The sequence below is a fragment of the Ascaphus truei genome, chromosome 18 (genome assembly GCF_040206685.1).
Source record: "Ascaphus truei isolate aAscTru1 chromosome 18, aAscTru1.hap1, whole genome shotgun sequence".
Taxonomy (NCBI): Eukaryota; Metazoa; Chordata; class Amphibia; order Anura; family Ascaphidae; genus Ascaphus; species Ascaphus truei.
Window position 1 is genome coordinate 23083534 of NC_134500.1, and position 21393 is coordinate 23104926.

The window sequence follows — 21393 nt, forward strand, 5'->3', positions numbered from 1 at the left end:
GGGTGGATGCTGAATGGCAGAGGGTGGATGCTGAATGGTAGAGGGTGGATGCTGAATGGCAGAGGGTGGATGCTGAATGGTAGAGGGTGGATGCTGAGTGGTAGAGGGGTGGATGCTGAATGTAAGAGAGTGGATGCTGAATGCTGAATGTTAGAGGGTGCATGCTGAATGGTAGAGGGTGGAATAGCAGGCGGAATGTTAGAGGGTGGATGCAGAATATAGAGGGTGGATGCAGAATGGGCAGAGGGTGGGTGCTGAATGGTAGAGGGTGGATGCTGAATGTTAGAGGTGGATGCTGAATGTTAGAGGGTGCATGCTGAATGTTAGAGGGTGCATGCTGAATGTTAGAGGGTGCATGCTGAATGTTAGAGGGTGCATGCTGAATGTTAGAGGGTGCATGCTGAATGTTAGAGGGTGCATGCTGAATGTTAGAGGGTGCATGTTAGAGGGTGTATGCTGAATGTTAGAGGGTGGATGCTGAATGTTAGAGGTGCATGCTGAATGTTAGAGGGTGGATGCTGATGTTAGAGGGTGCATGCTGAATGTTAGAGGGTGGATGCTGAATGGTAGAGGGTGCATGCTGAATGTTAGAGGGTGCATGCTGAATGTTAGAGGGTGCATGCTGAATGTTAGAGGTGCATGCTGAATGTTAGAGGGTGTATGCTGAATGTTAGAGGGTGGATGCTGAATGTTAGAGGGTGCATGCTGAATGGCAGAGGGTGGATGCTGAATGTTAGATGGTGCATGCTGAATGTTAGAGGGTGCATGCTGAATGTTAGAGGGTGCATGCTGAATGTTAGAGGGTGCATGCTGAATGTTAGAGGGTGCATGCTGAATGTTAGAGGGTGCATGCTGAATGTTAGAGGTGTATGCTGAATGTTAGAGGGTGCATGCTGAATGTTAGAGGGTGGATGCTGAATGTTAGAGGGTGGAATAGCAGGCGGAATGTTAGAGGGTGGATGCTGAATGGTAGAGGGTGGATGCTGAATGGCAGAGGGTGGATGCTGAATGGCAGAGGGTGGATGCTGAATGTTAGAGAGTGGATGCTGAATGGCAGAGGGTGGATGCTGAATGTTAGAGAGTGGATGCTGAATGTAAGAGAGTGGATGCTGAATGCTGAATGGTAGAGGGTGGATGCTGAATGTTAGAGGGTGGATGCTGAATGGTAGAGGGTGGATGCTGAATGGTAGAGGGTGGATGCGGAACGGTAGAGGGTGGATGCTGAATGGTAGAGGGTGGATGCTGAATGGTAGAGGGTGGATGCTGAATGGTAGAGGGTGGATGCTGAATGGTAGAGGGTGGAATAGCAGGCGGAATGTTAGAGGGTGGATGCTGAATATAGAGGGTGGATGCGGAACGGTAGAGGGTGGATGCTGAATGTTAGAGGGTGCATGCTGAATGTTAGAGGGTGCATGCTGAATGTTAGAGGGTGCATGCTGAATGTTAGAGGGTGCATGCTGAATGTTAGAGGGTGTATGCTGAATGTTAGAGGGTGCATGCTGAATGGTAGAGGGTGCATGCTGAATGGTATAGGGTGGATGCGGAATGGTAGAGGGTGGAATAGCAGGCGGAATGGTAGAGGGTGGAATAGCAGGCGGAATGTGTGTGTTTCACAAATGCAGAAGATTGATCGCATACAGATGTAGCCACTTTATTGCACCCGTTATCGTGCAGTAAAGCCCTAAATCGCGCATTGTGGTGCTGACATTTCACAGCTCCATTGTTGTGACGATAACACGTTAAGACTCACACAACTCACCAAGAGGAAAACGTGTTATTGTGTGATAACATGTGCAAAAACGGTAACATCTACTGTATGTCACTCGGTGATTCACAGTGCGCTTTCGAATATACTGCGTGGCTATTTTTATTCCTTCACTGAGCAACATTTCCCAAAGTGTAGCTTGTTTTGTGAAATGACTTTACGCTAGATAAAAAATAGCTAGAGAAAAAACGGTTAAAATAGCAGCATCCCACCTTAAAGCAGCAATCCCTCCAGAAGCCGATATGAGTTTAATTTATATAATGTTAGCATGATTACTCTTAATCTCTAGCTTCTATAGTTACAGTACCATGGTCACCTATAAACGGCACTGGGCTCTGGAGAGAGCTCCATTTTAACCTCCCAGGCACATAATATTTCAAACACTTATATCTCCTGTACGGAGCATCATATTTTAAAAGTAAGGACCGTTTTGGAGAGGACAAGAAGAGATCTATTACAGTAACATGAATACAATGATGATCAGAGCGGACTGCTGTTTTAACCCGTAGTCACTACGCCATGGGGTCTGGGACTACAGGCCCCATTCCAACCTGGCTACATCATGCCCAAAGAATGCTTTTTTAAATCGGCTTTCACGCGTCCTGTGTTCTCATGGAGCACAGGACGCGATCTGAAGTGTAGGGAAATGGAAGAGGTCCCCTCTTCTGCTTCCGGGCTAAAGGTCGCAGCGGTCACACGTCCTCTTGCAAGAGTGGTCACATGACACGCTGTGCAGGAGGGGAAATGACACTTGGGTGCTAGGGCCATTCTGACAGTCATCAAAGAGTTAAAACAAAGGAGAGAAAAAACAAAGCAAATATAAAAAATATGTATATTTTTAATACAGCGATTCAGTTTGGATGTAACGAAAGCTAAGACAATGCAATGAATTTCATTACAAAAATGAAATATTCTACACACCGCCTTTTTCTTGATTTTAGCAGCCTTTTGCATCCTCTGAGCAGTCAGCAACGTGTGACAGAAAGAAACAGAAGTGTGGAGAGAGAGAGAGAGAGAGAGAGAGAGAGAGAGAGAGAGAGAGAGAGAGAGAGAGAGAGAGAGAGAGAGAGAGAGAGAGAGAGAGAGAGAGAGAGAGAGAGAGAGAGAGAGAGAGAGAGAGAGAGAGAGAGAGAGAGAGAGAGAGAGAGAGAGAGAGAGAGAGAGAGTAAAGTATTAGCATACAGGCCTTTAGATATGACAAGGAAACCCACACACAAAGACCAGCTGTTAGGCTGGTAAATAAATACCTGTTAACATCATCCCTCATAATCTTAACATAGCTTTGACATAACTAGCATAATGTTATCACATTCCCCTTATGTTAAGCAATTCAAGTACCAGTTACATTAGATACCCATCGGAGCAAGAGGAATAAACACTTAAAAAAAAAAAAAAGAATACAATGTACTGTATCATCAAGATAATGAATAACATTAAGGCCCATATTTATTAAGCAGTGATGTGCCATAAGACACCGCCCAGTATTGGAAGACCCCTTAGGCCGTCATTATAGAGAAAAACGCCGGCGGCGTCGCATAGCGCAACTCAGCGCGGCTCAAAAACAAAAGAGAGACAGGAGATGAGACAGAGGAATTTGTTATTGGTCGCGTCACGTGAGCGGTTCAGCCAATGAGGGCTAACCGCTCACGGCACGCCTCCAAGCCTCCTCTCCTGTCTCCTCTCCTTTCTCCTCTGCCAGTTCAGATGCCGCTCGGCAGCAACACGAGGGTGACATCACCAGATCGCGCTGCCGCCCAGCGGCAACTGGTATAATCAAAGCCTTACGGTGTCTCAAGACCTCTCAAGGTGTCATCCAGCATCTGATGGCGTCGTTGGCCTAGCACCGCATGGTAAATATGGGCCGACATGCAGTTTGTTGGATGCAAATAGCAAGACTCAGAAGAACTTCCAGATGTAGTACGCATGACTGTGTCTGGTCCCGGGTCAAGCTGCGTGACCACAACCACGCTGCCCCTGGCGCGGGAGGACTATTGCTGTGGCGGGTCCGATCCGAATGAATGCACCCTCCCAAACCCCCTCCCCTCCAGCAGCGCTGTCGTGGCAGGCACCGTCTCCGGAACCACGGAGTTTTGCTTTTCCAGCTCCGGAGACAGCGAGTCCTGCTACAAAATGCCTCGTATCAAACAAAATCTGTTCATGTTTTAATACTTCGTTGATCCGTGTTTTCATAGTTCTGGCAGCTACGCTGGTCACTTGTCACAGACTGCAATACCCTTTAAGTATTGAACCTGACAGCTGCAAATATATTGAAAACAAATGCACCTCTACAAGTGATAATTAACATTTGTAAGAATCTTCTGTATTGTGCTCCATGTTTGATATATCACCATCAGGGATCAATTCATTGCAATTTCATAAAACATTAGGGAATTAAGAAGTTAAGTGAAGCCCAATAAATAATAATTATCACTTTATTATGAGTGCTGCTGTATTTATTATCTTATCGGTTTATGTTGGTATGGGACAATAATAGTCTATATCGAGGGTGGACAACTCAAGGGCCACCAACAGGTCAGGTTTTCAGGATATCGCTGCTTCAGCACAGGTGGCTCCATCAGATTGAGCCACCTGTGGTGAAGCAGGGATATCCTGAAAACCTGACCTGTTGGGGGGGTCTCGAGGACTAGAATTGAGAACCCCTGCACTAAGCATTAAACAAACTGTCCATCAATACAACATCTCAAACTCCTCTGATGAATTGCTTAAGATTCCATTGTAGAATATTATTTTAAGGAGTTAACATTTGAAATCTATTAATTTACAGTGCTAGAGCTCGGTCTCCCATTGGGTCCTGAGCTCTTCTGTGATTTGTGCTTGGACATCATTACTGTTTGGTGCAACCTGTGACTCAACACTATGGTTGCTGTACATGGTAACTTCATCTGTGGTTATAATTGGTCTATATCATTACTAACATCCACACTGAATTGTTATTTTAATATACTGTACGATTGCTGTAGACCAATAAACTCTTATTTGTCCTACACTGACATTGTCCATATACAGGACAGGCACTCCAAGATCCAAAGGTTATATTTATTCCTCAACGTTTCATTTTTATATATAAAAATCTAATCTGGTATTAACAGGTAACATCCACCTTTTGATTAGCCTGATAAGCACCTGTTGACTGGTTATATGACATCTATTAAACATTTTATGTTGACCCCACAATATAGGCCTAATAGCCATGTTAGTCCTGCATAAGTGGACGTTGGATACAAGTTGAGAACTTTTAGTGACTAATCTAAGAGTTCTATGAAGGACTATCATCTTGGTTCAATAAAAAAACTACCACAACCTGTAACAAATCGAATCATATCTGAAACCGTCAAGATCTTTAAAAAATAAACAAAAAAACATTTAATAAAAGGTACTGTATAGTGAAAAGCAGATTCAGCCAGAGAAACCTTGGCCAAGTGTTTCCCAACTTGAAGGGTTAGACCCAAAAGGGAGATTCAACATACATTAAAGGGGTGCTTGGGTTGATAAAAGGGGCAACACATGGAAGCTAGAGTAACGGACAGACAAAGAACAGGAGACAGAGTGATATAGATAATGACAGAAAAAAGGAGGGTAGTTTTTCCTGCATCATTAATGAAACCAACATATTCCAGATTGTAGAACAGGAGCTCCAAATCTTGGCCACCTTCCTTTGTGCACTAAACTGATGTTCACAAGGAGTTTACTGTATGCCTTTGTGTGTGCCAGTTGCTGGGATTCTCATCCTACAAGCTCACACACAACTAACACCCTGTATTTAAAAAACAATATGTCTTTACAGTAAGGGCAGTTCAATTGTGGAATTCATTACCCATGGAGACTGTGATGGCAGATACAATAGATATCTTCAAAAAAAGGTTGGACATCTTTTTAGAAGAGGAAAAGTATACAGGGATATACCAAATAAATAAACATGGGAAGAATATTGATCCAGGGAGTAATCTGATTGCCAATTCTTGGAGTCAGGAAGGAATTTATTTTTCCCCTATGAGATATCATTATTAAATATTTCACCCGGGTTTTTTGTTTGCCTTCCTCTGGATCAATATACTGTAAGTACAAATTTAGGCTGTCGTCTAAATTTAGCATAGGTTGAACTTGATGAACGTATGACTTTTTTCAACCTCATCTACTAGGTGACTATTCTTTGTATCTGACAACAAAGGTTAGTTCTTAGGATTTCGCAGACTACGCAAAATATTCCATGGACAGGTAACTGGGAAATTGTCATCTGCAAATAATGCATGAAGCTGGTAGAGAAAGGGACTGGAAAATATAAGCTATAAGTCTAAACATAACTGGGTACCCACAGGGCTATTGACTCTTATTTAAATGTGATACTATGGGGAAATAAGTACTCTTTATTTACAAATGTACACATTTTTATTCTTTTTGGAAAAAATAAATATATATATATTGAATTTTTTTTTTTTATATACACTCTCTGGTTTCCAATTTCAATTTTACAAAAACTTTAAAAGATAGTATGCAAAGAGTTTTGCCACTTTATTTAAACGAATACGGGTATGGTGCTCTTGAAATCACTCATACTGTAGTACTACTCCTATGTTTACACATGTTGGCCATTGGCTATCTGGAGTCTAATTAATGCTTAGATGGAACTTTGGACTAAATTTGATATATATATATATATATATATATATATATATATATATATATATATATAGCTCCACCCCATTATAACACGATCTTTTACAACGCGGATCCGCTTATAACGCGATGCAAGCGTGGCCTCCCAATTTTCATATTTATGAATACTTTACAACACGGTATCTTAAATACTTTATTGTACAATGCATACAATTGTACATTATTTCTAACGCGATCCGCTTATAACGCGGTGTGATTCTTTGGACCCCAAGCACAGAGTTATAAGGGGGTTGAGCTGTATATATATTATATACATATAAATATAAAATATATATATATATATATATACAAATATAGCTGTATGCTCATCTGCATGTCTTAGGCAGGTCTGCAACCCCGCCTTTCCCCATTATCACCCAGCATACAGCACTTCCACTGCAGCAAGGGATTCTGGGAAATGACATGCAAATGAGCACACAGTATCACTTTTTGCCTCAATAACCATTTTTAACATGGTTTATATATATATATATATATATATATATATATATATATACAGTGGTTGACAAATCACCAAAAAATCTACTCGCCACACAAAAAAATCTACTCGCCACCTAGTACCAAACGTGTGCTGCTTGGGCCAATATTTACTCGCCCGGGGGTTAAATCCACTCGCCCGGGGCGAGCAAATGTATAGGTTTGTCGAACACTGTAATATATACATACAGTACATCATACATATCTGTTAAATTTGTGTGCCTAATACAATTCTTCTATCTGAAATCCAAAGACAAATGCAAATTCAAGCCATGCTGGTTTTAATTTTGATCAGGGTGGACAGAAGCAGATATCCAAATTGTTAACTCTATCAATCTATCACAACATAGACAATCTATAAATGACAAACTATTTATACACCCAATAATCAATACAAAGAGCTACACCTGAGCTTTCTCAAATATGATTGCGTGTTGTGAAGGATATGGGCAGCCTCTGAATATACAGTATATGCATATTCACACTGTACATCTTAGGATTTTATGTTCCACAATTCCTTGAAATAAATTACGTTGAGTTGTATAATTATACTGCGCATCTCAATACAACGATACAGGATCTCTGAAAAAAAATAACAGTGCAAGAAATACAAAATAAATGGTCTTTTGTATTTATTGCACTGTGTTATTTTTTCCCAGGTATGTACACATACAGAGATAGACACACAGGAAGAGTTGTACAGGTACAAAGGAAGGAGGGTAAGATGGTGGAACAAAATATGAAGAAAAGGACATGTTGGGGTTCTAGACACATAGTAAAGGCAGCGGCAAAGAAGGGTGGGGCCATGGTGGTCCTTTCTTCCATGTACAGTAGTAACAAAGAAGGGAGAGGGAGTAGGGCGTATGATACTTTTTATTGAACCAACAAGCAGTTGAAATGTTACAAGCTTTCGAGGACCCTGAGAGGTTCGAAAGCTTGTAACATTTCGACTACTTGTTGGTCCAATAAAAGATAGCATACCCCCTATTCCCTCTCCCTCTGTTACTAAAGGGGGAGAGATAATGTTCAAAGCCTGCACTATGCCTATGCCATGAAAGCCTGCACTATGCCATGAAAGCCTGCACTATGCCTATGCCATGAAAGCCTGTACTATGCCATGAAAGCCTGCAGTTATGCCTATGCCATGAAAGCCGGCAGATATGCCTATGCCATGAACGCCTGCAGTTATGCCTATGCCATGAAAGCCTGCACTATGCCTATGCCTTGAAAGCCTGCACTATGCCTATGCCATGAACGCCTGCAGTTATGCCTATGCCATGAACGCCTGCACTATGCCTATGCCTTGAAAGCCTGCAGTTATGCCTATGCCATGAAAGCCTGCACTATGCCTATGCCATGAAAGCCTGCACTATGCCTATGCTTTGAAAGCCTGCAGTTATGCCTATGCCATGAAAGCCTGCAGTTATGCCTATGCCATGAAAGCCTGCACTATGCCTGTGCCTTGAAAGCCTGCAGTTATGCCTCTGCCTTGAAAGCCTGCACTATGCCTGTGCCTTGAAAGCCTGCAGTTATGCCTATGCCATGAAAGCCTGCAGATATGCCTATGCCATGAACGCCTGCAGTTATGCCTATGCCATGAAAGCCTGCACTATGCCTATGCCTTGAAAGCCCGCACTATGCCTATGCCATGAAAGCCTGCACTATGCCTATGCCATGAAAGCCTGCACTATGCCTATGCCATGAAAGCCTGCAGTTATGCCTATGCCATGAAAACCTGCAGTTATGCCTATGCATTGAAAGCCTGCAGTTATGCCTATGCATTGAAAGCCTGCACTATGCCTATGCATTGAAAGCCTGCACTATGCCTATGCCTTGAAAGCCTGCAGTTATGCCTATGCCATGAAAGCCTGCAGTTATGCCTATGCCATGAAAGCCTGCAGTTATGCCTATGCCTTGAAAGCCTGCAGTTATGCCTATGCCTTGAAAGCCTGCAGTTATGCCTATGCCTTGAAAGCCTGCAGTTATGCCTATGCCTTGAAAGCCTGCACTATGCCTATGCCTTGAAAGCCTGCACTATGCCTATGCCATGAACGCCTGCAGTTATGCCTATGCCATGAAAGCCTGCAGATATGCCTATGCCATGAACGCCTGCAGTTATGCCTATGCCATGAACGCCTGCAGTTATGCCTATGCCATGAACGCCTGCACTATGCCTATGCCTTGAAAGCCTGCAGTTATGCCTATGCCATGAAAGCCTGCACTATGCCTATGCCATGAAAGCCTGCACTATGCCTATGCTTTGAAAGCCTGCAGTTATGCCTATGCCATGAAAGCCTGCAGTTATGCCTATGCCTTGAAAGCCTGCACTATGCCTATGCCATGAACGCCTGCAGTTATGCCTATGCCATGAAAGCCTGCAGTTATGCCTATGCCATGAAAGCCTGCACTATGCCTATGCCATGAAAGCCTGCACTATGCCTATGCTTTGAAAGCCTGCAGTTATGCCTATGCCATGAAAGCCTGCAGTTATGCCTATGCCATGAAAGCCTGCACTATGCCTATGCCATGAAAGCCTGCACTATGCCTATGCTTTGAAAGCCTGCAGTTATGCCTATGCCATGAAAGCCTGCAGTTATGCCTATGCCATGAACGCCTGCAGTTATGCCTATGCCATGAAAGCCTGCACTATGCCTATGTCATGAATGCCTGCACTATGCCTATGCCATGAAAGCCTGCAGTTATGCCTATGCCATGAAAACCTGCAGTTATGCCTATGCCATGAAAGCCTGCGCTATGCCTATGCCTTGAAAGCCTGCACTATGCCTATGCCATGAAAGCCTGCAGTTATGCATATGCCATGAAAACCTGCACTATGCCTATGCCATGAAAGCCTGCAGTTATGCCTATGCCTTGAAAGCCTGCAGTTATGCCTATGCCATGAAAGCCTGCACTATGCCTATGCCTTGAAAGCCTGCAGTTATGCCTATGCCTTGAAAGCCTGCAGTTATGCCTATGCCTTGAAAGCCTGCAGTTATGCCTATGTCATGAACGCCTGCAGTTATGCCTATGCCATGAAAGCCTGCACTATGCCTATGCCATGAACGCCTGCAGTTATGCCTATGCCATGAAAGCCTGCACTATGCCTATGCCATGAACGCCTGCAGTTATGCCTATGCCATGAAAGCCTGCACTATGCCTATGCCATGAAAGCCTGCAGTTATGCCTATGCCATGAAAGCCTGCAGTTATGCCTATGCCATGAAAGCCTGCACTATGCCTATGCCTTGAAAGCCTGCAGTTATGCCTATGCCATGAAAGCCTGCACTATGCCTATGCCATGAAAGCCCGCACTATGCCTATGCCATGAACGCCTGCACTATGCCTATGCCATGAAAGCCTGCAGCTATGCCTAGCAGAAGCCTCCACATACAGTAAGATAGGGAGAAGCTATAACATTCACAATTCACAGAAGAGAATCCCACATTTTAATTGGCTAGGGCCATTCTCAACTCTAGTTAGTGGTCCAGCGGGACAGCTTGTTTACTCACGTAGATCTTTCCATTGCGACCAGAATAAAAATAAACTTCCTGTGGCCGGATTCCCTCCTGACGCCTATTTGCTCAGATGAGCTGTATTAATCCAACACAAACATAGAATATCCTTCATATCGGATGGTAGGATATCTCATTCAAAAACCATTGGCTCTTTTGAATGTTCATTACTGCGTCTATTTATTAGTGCAACAGTGCATCATTTCTTGCATTTTGCAATCTGTAGATAATGCAGCAATCATAGGTTCGTATTTAGCTCGCTGCCCAACCACTAACCTAGAACAGGGCAAAAGCCCTGGAATGATGGCTACATATGTCCTACACTAGGAGACCCCTGTTCACACCACACTCAAACAAGGAGTATATAGCTGCTTTAAAGTACTTTAGCAATTCATGCTCCTTGGGTTTTTTATTTTTACACACTGTATATATCTTGTTATAACTTATGAGACAAGGAGTCCCTCCCCTCTTACCCCCACACCCCAAGCTGAAATGTGTCACTCCAAGGTACAAGGACCTCACAGTTCCTGAAATGTTTAATTTGAAGATTTCTTTATAACAATGTTATTGTCCGGGAGAAATGATCTGGCCACTGGGGTCAGCCACCTTCAGGCAGCCACTAGCAATTGGTGTCATAATCGTCAGAGAACACTGCCACTTCCGTTTGGGTGACACTCCATCCATCTTTGTTTTTACTTTGCAAGTAGTGGATATGTAAATATTTTGACAATCGGGGTTCCCAGAGCTTTGAGTGCCTCATCTGAGATCCTGGGAGGGGGGGATCCCCTTGGTTCATATAAGGTGAAACATTTTGTACGGGATTGCTGTAGGATCTGATCATGCTTTGCAGGTACCATGCCCTCCCCTCCTTACCTTGACACGGCTGACTGCTTCTTGCGCCTGCATCATCCTGACGTTTTTGGATGGGTTACGTTCAGACAGCAGCTGTGTGGAGCCCAAGAAGTTAGCGGCAAAGATGATTCCATCAATGAGATCTTCAGGCTCACAAGGACCGGGAACTAGAGGTATAAAATTATACAAGAATTTTAAAAAGAACTGGCAAAGTAATGATCTAATGATTGATTGATCAATGAGTAATTATAAACCTGGAAGGCAATTACTGAAAATGCTGCATTCTAATTAGTTTAGATAAAGACTGTTATTGGTAATGAACTTGTAAAGTCAAATCATATCTACAGCTACACAGAAAATGTACTCACATTTAATTACACCTGTACAATAATGAAATACGATTTATAATATCAATAATGACCTTGGATTCACCTTGGACAGTTTACTGCATCAGTGAAGCTAATAGTTATATATATACATATATACATATATACTGTGACATAGTCCAAAGATGTTAGGCAGCTTTCTGCCCCATTTTAGGTCAGAAAGTGCAGGAATAGTTACAAATGATCCATTCCACAGCTTCACATTAACTCAGACTGCTGGATGGAAAATCCAGACCACAGATTACAATGGGTCTAGTTCTCCCTCACCTGCTCTTCTAATCACATGCACAGGTATTTAGAGCAGAGAGGTTTGTATTTCAGTCTCTCTCCTTAGAGCCTGGAGGCTGGGGGTATCGCTGCTCCCCTGTATCCAGTTTCGGGGTGGACGGCCCCTCCAAGTATCACAGTACCAGAGGATTTGCCTGGACACTTGGGACCGTGATCCCACCACGAACAGATAAGACAAACAAATATGTATTGCTGTTTTTAAAAGACTATGCTGTATCTAGTGACCCTAAATGAGAGGGCATTGTTTTAAGCTGGGGAACCAGGTTAGTTGGCCCAGCAGCAGTTAGAGGCTGATTATGATGCGTAGTTAGATCCCTGAAAGGGATAGGATTTTGTTTATATAATTTGGTTTCTTGTTACTTGAAATAACAGTGTGGGAAATACTATGACACTGATATAAGTGAACCGCTGAATGAAAATATCTGAGTGCCCCTAACCTACACATGTTAAAGCTGCAGTACCTTACTTGGATGAAAATAAAGCAGGCAGAAGCCTGAGTTAAGCAACGTAATACTTTGCATGTTCCTGTTTGTTGTATAATTAACCCTAGAAGACTGTGTCGGGAAGAACCCAGACAGACGTCAGCGCTACAAAAGAGGGGCGTTTGTCACATATGGGGGAAAATGCGGGTCGACACTAAAAGGTCTGTGGGTTTGCAAATAAATGCGGGGTTTTAAAATGGCCGCCCAGCCGAAGTAAAAGTACAGATGCTATGAGTGAAGTCTGTCCCACTGTGTATAACCAGTTGTGCTTACATCATACACAGAGAATGTGTGAAATGTGGATGCAATAGCACCCAGAGGTCAGAAGATTGAAAGGTACTGAACTCAAGCGGGGAAAAATGTTTTGGTTTTCTGAAGAAAGTGAAAATTGCATCTAGCAAGTGCTGTTTGTAAAGCTAATGCCTTTTGCTGAAGTGAGTGAAATTGCAGCTAGCACATTGTCCCTGCTGGGTTTCTAAAATGGGCGACGTGAAATGTTTGTTTTGTAATGTACATAATCATGAAAAACAGTGTCCCTTCAGGCCATACGATAATGATGACGATTTGTATGTGGCCCCTGGAAGAGAGCCGTACCTACAGGTTAATTTAGTATGCTGGGCCTGTCATAAAGTAGGTCACATGGAAGATGTGTGCCCCAAAATTTTCAAAGACAAACAGCTGCAAAAGCAAGCAACGCCCTGTGAGTGCAAGCAAGATGTGGAAGCTGATACCAGTGAGTGTGTGCCCAGTACCACTGATATCTCTGGAGCTAATAAAGCAAAAAGAAAGAAGAAGAAAAAGAAAACTGTTCCTCAAGTCACAGGGGAAGTGACCGAGCCACTTGAACCTGCGCTGTCAGGACATGCGTCAGAAAGGCGCCGAGATGTGCTGCAGACCGGAGTGACCGGCAGAATTGTCACGGGAACAGTGGCAAAGGAAAAGGAGGAGCAAAGGGAAGCTGAATCCTTGAACCAGGATAAAGAGGCTTTGGTTTCTGCACTCTAAGCTGCCCGCCATGATTATGAAGTCCTGTGGCAGGATTTGGTGAAGGAGCGAGAATGTTGGAAGAAGGAGCAAGAATCTAACAATAAGGTGTGAGAAGCGAACGCCGAGTTACAGAGGTGTATACTCCCAGCTTTACAAGAGTACGAGGCTTTGAAGAAAACAGAGTCTCTCTTACGGAGTGAGCTGGAATAGGTGACGACTACTCTGGAAAAGGCCAACACCGTAATTGCCACCATGGATGAAAAACAGATTAAGGGCCTCATGCAGTAAGCCCCGATAAGGCTTTTTCGGCATTTTATAGCCGTTTTTTGCCCTCCTGATTCAGTAAGCCCAGATAAGTGGGAATTATCGGCAACTTTTCTTCCGAAAAAAAAAATTTCGCCACCCGGCTGCCGATAAGCCACTTATCGGGACTTTTTTTTCCCGCCTGAATTCAGTAAGCCCCGATCAGCTTTTCTGTGCTGATCGGCAGGCCAGATTGGAGATTTTATGGCCAATCCAGCCCGCCAACTAAAGTTGGCAACTTGCTGAAGGAGAAGCATCGGCAAGGGCGACACTTAGGAAAAATCAGCCCTTTTTCCTGCCTGTGATTGATGCCGGGGGTCTCCGGAGCTGATACCCGCACCGGAGCCCCCCGGCATGCATCCGAGGCAGGAAAAAGGCATTTAAAAGCCTCTTCATTACCTTAGCGGCTAACTGCTAAGGCAATGAAGGGGTTAACCCACCGTGCCAGCGTTATTGTGGGTAGCGGGGATGGGTGAGGGGGGTATTTGGCCCTGGGTGTGAGTTTAGGACTTGCGGGGGGGATGCGGGGGCACTTAACCCCTTCACGACCGTAGCGGTTAATACCGCTATGGTCCTGAAGGGGTTAAGGCCTCCCGCTACCCACCCACAAGCCCTAAACAACCACCGTTGGGGCTAATGCCCCCTTCACACACCCCCACTACCCACAATAATAAAAAAAACACACCCCAGCCCCACAATAACGAATTAAATAAATAATTAAATAATTATATATATATATATATATATATATATATATATATATATATACCCAACAACACCTATACCCCCCTAACATACAGTATAGTAATGGGCAGAATGACTATTATCCACAAATGGATAATAGTGCAGTTGTCCATTTACAATACATACACAACAATAAAGACTTTAAATACATATAGCACTCACCCATGTCCCACTGCCACGATGAAGGCCATCCTCATCTTCATCCTGCCCGTGCCCCATCCGCTTCTGCAAAACAGACACAATAATTAAAACATTCTATGTAATGTCCCCTAACCCCTTAATCACCATAACGGTTATTAACCGCTACAGTCATTAAGGGGTTAACCCACCATCACCCACATACCCTCTCCCACTAACCCCCCCAACCCTGAGGCCCAACCACCCTCACCGACTATCCACAGGGGAGTACTACCAAATACCCTTGGGGCCTATACCCCCTCCCCCAGCACATACAGTACAATAATGAGCCAAATAAATATTATCCACATAGGTATAATACATTATTTGGCCATTATTAAACACATTCAATACGGTAATAAAGTGATTTAAATTGTACTAACCTCATCAATAAGAAGTCTCCATCACCAGCATAATCCTTGGTGTCCGTTGCCAAAATAATAAATAGCCAAAACATTTGAATACCAGTAACATAACACTGAACCCCTTAATCACCTTATCGGGTACTAACCTGAAAGGTAATTAAGGGGTGAAGCCATCCTGCAATGCCTACAACAGTTATGCATAACATCCTCAGTGAAATAAAAACCAATTGCCTAACCAAATTCCATTTAATCATTCAATCTGTAGGCTCACATGCCTCATAAAACATTGCATTTACAGTGTATACATGTAGCATAACATGTAAACTGCATGTACACGCTGCAAATCAATGTTAACAATACAATAATCTCACTCAAATCGCCATACATCACAAGAAGTATATTATTTAATCCAATAAACTCACCATCAATGAATTACCACACATCACTTACATCCCTAAACAATTAAAATACCATCCATACCAATTACACAATGAACTAAAGCTATCCTAACAGAGAACAACTTCAAAACATAGTCAAAAGTACACCAACAATTACAATATACTAAAGCAAGGCTTTCCATATCCTACTGTACGGCCTGGAAGCCCAAAACTTACATCTGTCTAAAAATAAAATACATTTAGCACACATCAATGCATAGCCACAATGATTAACAATACAGAATTAGAAGCTTTAACAGCACTATCATTTCTTACCCTGTATATATATCTGTACACATACATACAGACATACATACAGTGGGAAGAAATGATATGCATTATAAAAAATGAAAACATGAAAAAGCAACAAAAAAAACAGTTACATTAAGTACATTTCTTTATTTAACTTACCATTACTTGCCCCCACCGACTCCCGTTGATCAGCTTACTCACGAACCAATCCACGACACCATCCACGACACCATCCACGACACAATCCAGGAAAAAATCCACGAACCAAACCAGGAACCAATCCAAGAACAAGTGCAGGAACCAATCCAGGAAGCAAGCCACGAAGAAATCCACGAAACAATCCACGACACAATCCAGGAACAGGAACCCATAAAAGAAAAAAAAAAAAAAATTAAACATTAAAATAATAAAACATGACAATCAAGGGTTGTACTAGTTTTATTCTTAGTGAATCTGTATTAAAATACCTTGTTCCGGGGTCTTCTTGACGTCTGGTGCCACGCCCTGGTCTTCAATCTTCAGGAGGAGGTCCGTCCTCCTCGGCATCTGCCTTCAAAATGAGACGACATAGGCTTTTAAAGGCCTATGACGTCACATTTGTCGTTATATGGTTCCCACGGCCCTGATTGGGCCGTGAAAACCATGTGTTTTGGCCGATGTAAAAAAATTGATGACGTCACTTAAAGGCAATGCCAGCACAGCCAATCAGAATGCTTTGCTGCTATTGCCTTTAAGAAAACGTCATGAAATGACACATGGCCGGACTCATATGGTAAGCCAGCCAATCAGAGCAGGGATGGAGTTCCCACGCTCTGATTGGCTGGCTTACCATGTGAGTCCGGCCATGTATCATTTCATGACGTTTTCTTAAAGGCAATAGCAGCAAAGCCATTCTGATTGGCTGTGCTGGCATTGCCTTTAAGTGACGTCATCAATTTTTTTACATCGGCCAAAACACATGGTTTTCACGGCCCAATCAGGGCCGTGGGAACCATATGACGACAAATGTGACGTCATAGACCTTTAAAAGCCTATGTCGTCTCATTTTGAAGGCAGATGCCGAGGAGGACGGACCTCCTCCTGAAGATTGAAGACCAGGGCGTGGCACCGGACGTCAAGAAGACCCCGGAACAAGGTATTTTAATACAGATTCACTAAGAATAAAACTAGTACAACCCTTGATTGTCATGTTTTATTATTTTAATGTTTAATTTGTTTTTTTTTTTTCTTTTATGGGTTCCTGTTCCTGGATCGTGTCGTGGATTGTTTCATGGATTTCTTCGTGGCTTGCTTCCTGGATTGGTTCCTGCACTTGTTCTTGGATTGGTTCCTGGTTTGGTTCGTGGATTTGTTCCTGGATTGTGTCGTGGATGGTGTCGTGGATGGTGTCGTGGATTGGTTCGTGAGTAAGCTGATCAACGGGAGTCGGTGGGGGCAAGTAATGGTAAGTTAAATAAAGAAATGTACTTAATGTAACTGTTTTTTTTGTTGCTTTTTCATGTTTTCATTTTTTATAATGCATATCATTTCTTCCCACTGTATGTATGTCTGTATGTATGTGTACAGATATATATACAGGGTAAGAAATGATAGTGCTGTTAAAGCTTCTAATTCTGTATTGTTAATCATTGTGGCTATGCATTGATGTGTGCTAAATGTATTTTATTTTTAGACAGATGTAAGTTTTGGGCTTCCAGGCCGTACAGTAGGATATGGAAAGCCTTGCTTTAGTATATTGTAATTGTTGGTGTACTTTTGACTATGTTTTGAAGTTGTTCTCTGTTAGGATAGCTTTAGTTCATTGTGTAATTGGTATGGATGGTATTTTAATTGTTTAGGGATGTAAGTGATGTGTGGTAATTCATTGATGGTGAGTTTATTGGATTAAATAATATACTTCTTGTGATGTATGGCGATTTGAGTGAGATTATTGTATTGTTAACATTGATTTGCAGCGTGTACATGCAGTTTACATGTTATGCTACATGTATACACTGTAAATGCAATGTTTTATGAGGCATGTGAGCCTACAGATTGAATGATTAAATGGAATTTGGTTAGGCAATTGGTTTTTATTTCACTGAGGATGTTATGCATAACTGTTGTAGGCATTGCAGGATGGCTTCACCCCTTAATTACCTTTCAGGTTAGTACCCGATAAGGTGATTAAGGGGTTCAGTGTTATGTTACTGGTATTCAAATGTTTTGGCTATTTATTATTTTGGCAACGGACACCAAGGATTATGCTGGTGATGGAGACTTCTTATTGATGAGGTTAGTACAATTTAAATCACTTTATTACCGTATTGAATGTGTTTAATAATGGCCAAATAATGTATTATACCTATGTGGATAATATTTATTTGGCTCATTATTGTACTGTATGTGCTGGGGGAGGGGGTATAGGCCCCAAGGGTATTTGGTAGTACTCCCCTGTGGATAGTCGGTGAGGGTGGTTGGGCCTCAGGGTTGGGGGGGTTAGTGGGAGAGGGTATGTGGGTGATGGTGGGTTAACCCCTTAATGACTGTAGCGGTTAATAACCGTTATGGTGATTAAGGGGTTAGGGGACATTACATAGAATGTTTTAATTATTGTGTCTGTTTTGCAGAAGCGGATGGGGCATGGGCAGGATGAAGATGAGGATGGCCTTCATCGTGGCAGTGGGACATGGGTGAGTGCTATATGTATTTAAAGTCTTTATTGTTGTGTATGTATTGTAAATGGACAACTGCACTATTATCCATTTGTGGATAATAGTCATTCTGCCCATTACTATACTGTATGTTGTGTATTGCTGCTATGTTTATTGGGGGCATTTGTCCCCAATAAACATGCTACTATGCGTTAACCCCTTCATTGCCTTAGCGGCTATCCGCTATGGTAATGAAGCAGCATTAATGTATTTTAATAATATTGTACGGAAGCAGGAGGCCCCCTGAGCTGAAGCGCATTTATTTGTGGCTCAGAGACCCCCTGCCTCCCGAGTTACAGGCCCCGGTTTGGGCCATCGGTTACAGTGTGGACGCCATGTTTATTGCGGGGACGCTATAAACATGGCGGCGACACTGCCACCCGTTGACACATACCGGGGCCTGTAACTCGGGAAGCAGGGGGTCCCTGCTCCACAAAGCAATGCGGTTCAGATCAGGGAACCCCCTGCTCACTGTACAGTATAATTAAAAAGACATTCATGCTGCTTCATTACCGTTGCACATAGCCGCCAAGGTAAGGAACGAGTCTTTATTGATGTGTGTGTGTTTTATTTATACTGTACATGTGCAGAGGGTCTCCGGAGCAGAACCGCATTGGTTTGAGGTCCGGGGACCCCCTGCCCCCCGAGATACAGGCCCCTTTATGGGGTGCCGGTGTCCCTCTGGTTTGTTTACAGGTCGCGGTCACGTGATCGGGACCTTTAAACGCCGAGGGATACCGGCACCTCATAAAGGGGCCTGTATCTCGGGGGGCAGGGGGTCCCCGGACCTCAAACCAACGCGGTTCAGCTCCGAAGACCCCCTGCACATGTTCACTATGAATAAAAGTTGTTTTTAAATACTTTTTTTGGTGCCGATGTTTGCGCTGAGAGAGCGGCTTGTCTCTCTCAGCTGCAAACATCTATCGGCACCAAAGGCTTATCGGGAGCCTTATCGGGAGCCAGGCTGTATCGCCACAGGTCATCGGCAGCTTTGCTTTCGCAGTGCTTCAGCAGGGATCGGAAGGATTCGGCCCTTACTGAATACTGCGAGGGCAAATCGCCCAAAAAAAACATTTTCGCAATTCGTGCCGAAAATTTTGTATCGGGGCTTACTGCATGAGGCCCTAAGTCTGACAAATTGATTGCTATCCTAAAACAGAAATACGGGAAGGCTCTACAAGAGGTTCATGCGCTCAGCACAGAAGTGCAAAACTCACGCCTGGAGGGCCACGGTCTGAACGCAGAGCTGGGAATGTTGAAGCAAACCCATGAGATTGCCCTGTGTGATTTAGAGACTGTAAAGCAAGAAAATGAGAGTCTGAAAATGAAAAATTCAGATTTGACTGTCCAAGCAGAAAAAGTGAAGAAACAGTTGACTCAGGAAAAATTAGAAGTGCAGGAAGCACTACAGAATACATTGATGCACACTCAGAGCCAGCACCAGGAAGAAATGGACGCTCTGAGAACAGAATTGTGAGATGTATGCACAAAACAGAATTCTCTCGCGGAGGAACTTAACGTATTGAAAAAGGAGAACAGCATTCGAATAATTCAGAAGCACTGCAAAGCTCTTATCCAAGGAAGAAGGGAAAGAGAAAATTATCGGCGTAAACGCGCCGCAACTATCATCCTACAGGCTGCCTATAGAGGGATGAAAATTTGTCAGTTTAATCGCCGGAATAAAGCAGCCTGTGTTCTTCAATCATTCTACTGTGCCTGCATGGTACGAAACAGGTTCCTCATTATGAAAGGAGCAACTATAAAAATCCAGTCTCTGACTAGGATGACACAGAACAGGATTCGCTATCAAACCCTGAGAAATGCGTCACTGGTTATCCAGCAGTACTTCCGCCTGAATAAATGTAGGCATCAGGAAAGAGAGGTCCAAGACTACATGCCTGCCGGCTGCAAAGGTAAAATGCCACAGGGTACAGCTGGAATTAGTGAGAGCCCCATCAAGGTGAAGATGCTCCAGGTAATCAGTGCTTCATCTTCTAAGTACCATATAATTGCCCCAAAGGGAAAATCCCAAATCTCTGACAGTGATGGTCGTGAGAAAATACATGGCAGTAAGAAGTACCATAAAGGTTCAAAGGTTGCAAAGCAAAAGCGACGAAGGTCAACGCTGGCCTTGAATTTTTCCGGATCTCGCCACTATGGGCCACAATATAAAGACAAAGTCTATCCGGCCCCAGAGTTCCGTCAGAAGCTAAAGAAACAGTCCAGTCATTTGCAGGTTGCAGCGGGTGTTGAAATGAAGTCAGAGGATGTAATGGACTGGAAGTCAAGAAAAAAAAAAAAAGAGGGAAAAATGTTTGGGAACTGACCGATTTTTATGTTATACGAGTGGACTATGTCACTTAACTTTGCAAATAAGCTAGTGTAGTTATGCTATTTTAGGCCTCTAGAATAAGTAGTTTGAAATATTGCAATGTTATTTTTTCTCTTCATTGAAAATGTAGGTAAAACTACAAATTAATATACAGGGTTGATGGACCTTAAGATTACAAGGCTGTAGTATAAAAAAAAAAAAAATATTGGTAGCTTACAATATAGAAAAAAAATGCCCTTTTCGGTTGGTAAATATATAATGAGGTTCATATTATAGAGTAGAAAAACCCAATGAGGTAATAGAAACTGTCTGGTTTTGTGAGTATATTTAGCATATCCTGGGTTATAAGAATGCTCTACACTGCTAGGATCCCTCACAGGTGGAGGCGCTGCACCAGAGACTGTCACTGACGCCCTGCTATTATTTTACCTCGCGCATCCTCGTTTCCTGAATCGGGGAGAGGGGGAGAATTGGAAGGAGTGAGGGAAGGGGAACCGCCAGCCAATATACTGCCCGCCAGCAGCTGAATACACGTTGCCACGGGAGACACCACGGACGGGTCTATCAGAGGCAACCCCATATTATTCTCTCCCAGGATTGAGCTTACACATGGCCGTGTAAGTTATATATGATTATTATTCTAAAGA

At 43.1% G+C, this 21393-nt stretch overlaps 1 protein-coding gene across 1 annotated transcript in view; it reads right to left on the bottom strand.

Moving 5' to 3' along the window:
• APBA2 (amyloid beta precursor protein binding family A member 2) overlaps positions 1 to 21393 on the bottom strand; it is a 338632-nt gene that overhangs the window by 91205 nt on the left and 226034 nt on the right. The gene's annotated exons all lie outside the window — the stretch shown is intronic.